Source organism: Sceloporus undulatus, chromosome 2, assembly GCF_019175285.1.
Source record: "Sceloporus undulatus isolate JIND9_A2432 ecotype Alabama chromosome 2, SceUnd_v1.1, whole genome shotgun sequence".
NCBI classification, from domain to species: domain Eukaryota; kingdom Metazoa; phylum Chordata; class Lepidosauria; order Squamata; family Phrynosomatidae; genus Sceloporus; species Sceloporus undulatus.
This window is the reverse complement of record NC_056523.1, coordinates 200082584-200086497: the sequence shown is the minus strand read 5'-3', so window position 1 is coordinate 200086497 and position 3914 is coordinate 200082584. Positions and strand designations below refer to the sequence as shown.

Genomic DNA, 3914 nt, shown 5'->3' with positions numbered 1-3914 from the left:
TCCCGAGGTACCACTGTACTACTAAATTCTTGGAGTCCAGCTCTTGCACCAAATAAGCAGTCATTCCTGAGATTTCCTGTGATGAAGAAACAGTCAAAAGGTGGCAGCAGAAGAAATTGGTGCCTGGCACTTTGACACCTTTAAGTGCCAGTTGATGACCTCTGGCAAAAAGATTTCACAAAGATTTCAGTTACCACTCATGGGGGAGTGAAGACAAGAGTGTACTGAACAATAAAGAACTACAACATAACAACATTCGTAAGGCAACCAAGACTTGATAAAGTGAAAAATAAATCTCCCCTTTATTTGCCTCCCCTGCTCTGCCTGTCTTTTCACAGTTTTCAAAGTGAAGAGTGAAGTCCTTTTTATATCTCAACTTTCCTTGTTCCTCCTCCCATCCTCCCTTCTCTGCTATCAACACACAAGGCTTTTGTTGGCATCCTAGTTTCTGGGATTTGGTTGGGTGGTTCTTTGGCAGATTTCAGAGCTGTCTCCGCATCTCACATCAAGTTGACCTAGAAAGCAAAGAAATGGCCAAGTCAGCCCAGGTCATGGAGTGAGCGAGCTCCAACCTGCCCTGAGATCTCCGCTCTCTCTGAAGTTGTCCTAAATATATATTCTTTTTTAGTCTTTTTCTGGGACAGAGTGCATCAGCCTCTTCTACTTGTTTCATTACGAGAGGTGATCAGAAACTTTGCTCACTGCAATGTTAATTATTGTGGAACCATTATGAGGTGAGAATGGCAAATGTTGTTAATAAAGGTAACAGAGAATTATTCATTCGTTCAAACATTAAAACAACAACAACACCTACTTGTCAGTTAAAATGGCTCCTGGAGTGGCTTGCATAATCAATACTGGTCAGTCCTTGCCTGCAGGGACATAACATAAAATGAGAAAGGGGAGGGAAACAAAGATAGGGCAGAAGCAAATAGTCCTTTGGCCAGGTTGGTGGAATAGCACTGCTTCCTATCACTTTCTGTCACAGCCACTTCAATTGTTCGCTGGAGACTCTAGCTGAAGGAAGGGCCCTGGTGGAATAGACATGCTTCCCACCTCATCTCTCTGCTCTGAGATTTGTTTGAGTGGCCGACAGTGGGGTACAATCCCTTCCATCCTACACAGGCAGCTCTGCACATGTGAGAAGTGATCTCTATGGGGCATTATTAATCTCTTCCTCCAGCACCAACTGCCAAATTCTCATCTATGTGAACACTGGAAGCAGGTCTACACTTGCCACAATACTCCAGGCTGCCCCTGGAGTATTCTGGCCCTAAATTTCCCAAATCCCCCCTTGCCTGCTCTCTTTTGTTGTGGGTTCTCAGGTCTCACAGTGAACAACAAGTGGCTGTCTTCCCACATTCATTGTTCACTGTCTGGCACTGCTGCTGAAGTCAAGCACCCGGCCACACTATTGACACTAGGCACCTCATTCTGATGTCAGAGCAACTCCCACCTGCAGTGGTGGCACTAGAAGACTCAGAGGAACTGCAAGTAAAATGGCAGCAGTCATCATCTCTGCAAAGAGAGCTAAAACTCTGCACAAAAGGCGAGTTATTTAAATGCAATTTAGGGGAAGGAAGTCCGGAAATGGGTGTGGGACTCATGAAGACATTACGGAGCTGATTTGGTGTTTTGGCCCTGCATCGCACAGTGAGCCAGGGGGAAATTCAGGGCAAATCACCCATGTAGATAAGGCCTGGGTTGCAAATAGGGTTTCTAGATCTCAAGGTCTGGCTCCTCTTTTCCAGTTATCATGGTTAATGGGAGTAATCTTAGAGTAAAAGCATTTCAATAAAGACAGTGTGCATGTTGAGTTAGTCCTTTTCTCTACCCTTACAGGTACACTTCATGGGAACACAGGAGGGGGTCTTCTCAGTGGCTGCTCCCAGGCTCAGAAACTCCTTTCCTTCTCATGTTTGGCAGTTGCACATAGCAAAATCCTTACCAGTCAGTGCTGTGATGGACCTGCAATCTGAATTTTATAAAGCAATATTTTATGTCCTATGATCCATTCTGCTGTAAAAGAAAGTTAAGTACCCCATCTATTGTCTTTAAATGAAACAAGTAAATTGTTATTGTTTTATTATGTATAGTGTTTAAACATATTTTTAGGTCATACCACATTTTTGGACTCACCTTCTCATTTCTGATTTACATTTCCAGAAGCCTAATCCTCTGAATTCCCCTCAAAATGATGTTGCTGTGTTGATCACCTTAAGGCAATTTTAATAATGAATGACTAGGATCCTGTGATTCACAAAGTAATTACAATAAGCAAATGAAGTATAACCAGAAAATTAGTAGGATAAACTCTGTCTTTGAGGCACAAAGAATATCAGCGTTCAGTGGTTTTGCTTTCTTTCTTTAATTCTGCATGTTAGAAATGTGGACAGATTGCAACAAAACAACTTGGACAGGAAAAACTCTTGAGATTTTGGCATATGTACTCATACAGTCAGTTACGGAATACCACTGAGCTTGATTCTGAAATGAAAATATTCCTTCTCCCTCTCCCTCTTTCTCCTTGATAGGATATCATTTCAGTCATATTGGTTTTGTGGGTAGGGATGTAAAAAGTATTTGAAAACATTTTTATAAATGTTAGAAAAATGTTTTTTGATTGTTGAGAAACCCTAACAAGAAGAATCCTGAATTTATGAGAATCTTTGCAGTTTGGAAAGTACAGTGGAACCTTATTATACGCAGGGGATCCGTTCCGGATCCCTCCGCGTATAAAAAAATCCGCCTATGCTTGAGCCCCATTGTTTCCAATGGGGCTCGTGCGCGGCGGTGCGGCGGCACGTGAGGCGCAACGGGTGCGCGCGCCCATTCAATTGAATGGGACGTGCCGCCCCTTCCACCCTGCGCGCGCTGGCGGCTTTGAGCGCCTATGCTCAAAGCCGCCTATAAAAAGGCAGCGTATGAGGAGGCTCCACTGTATTATTATCCACACAATTTGCACATGGTTGTTTTGTACAGAAAGCTGCATTTTCTGCCCAAAAAACAGCATTTCCTGTCCCAGAAATAAAAGTTCTGTACAAAAACATTATTTTCTGTTTCCTGCTTTGGAAAGTGCTATTTTCTAGGCAAATCAACCACATGAAAATTTTGTACTGAGTAATCTTTGCATTGTGAATAGGTTTTAATAACTGTAGTTTTCAAAGACTTTCTCACAGTGGTAAGGAGAGTACTAGAATTACTTATTGTTTCCCCAGAGAAGCAAAATAGTGAATAACTGAATTCCTGTTTAGAGAAGTGCCATTGCTCAGAGTGTCAAAGGAGCAGACGTTCTTGAGCATCAGGAATAATGATCTGGTAACAATTAAAAGTATATTGAAAAAATTATCCCATTAAAACCAAACACTGAATTAAAACGCTTTTAAAAGGCAGAAGGCTAGTGCATGAAAACTAACCTTCACCTATTTCTGTGAAGAAATTGGTTTTTCTGACGATGCAAGCCCAGCCTCTTGTTTCAAGCTACAGTGGAGTTCCTCCTGGGGGCTATCTTGAGCTTGTTTTATTCTGCGTTAATACTGAGATATAAAACCATATGAGTTCTCATTCAGAGGCAGATTCTGTTCAGACCTTTTAGGTGGTTGTATGACTTCATGCATATCTGTGCTGCATCATGCCTTGTTGAATGGGTTGTTGTTGTTGTTGTTGTTGTGTGCCTTCAAGTTGTTTCTGACTTATGCAAACCTATCACAGGGTTTTCTGGGGCTGAGAATTTGTGACTTGCCCAAGTTCACCCAGTTTTTTCCTTTGGCCAAGTAAGGAGTTGAACCTTAATGGGGCTAGACAAAGTAACTGTTAAATGGATCTGTAATTGGTTGACCAGCCGAACCCAAAGAGTGCTCAAAAATGGCTCTTTTTCAGCCTGGAGAGAAGTGACCAGTGGGGTCCCTAAGGGC

At 42.3% G+C, this 3914-nt stretch overlaps 1 long non-coding RNA gene across 1 annotated transcript; it reads right to left on the bottom strand.

Moving 5' to 3' along the window:
• Positions 1 to 239: 239 nt before the first annotated feature.
• Positions 240 to 3520, bottom strand: LOC121924120. Its single transcript, XR_006102527.1, has 4 exons — positions 3417 to 3520; positions 2140 to 2216; positions 815 to 872; positions 240 to 515 (listed from the first exon to the last, which is right to left on the bottom strand). It is a non-coding gene; the product is annotated as an uncharacterized LOC121924120 (long non-coding RNA).
• Between the last annotated feature and the right edge of the window lie 394 nt (positions 3521 to 3914).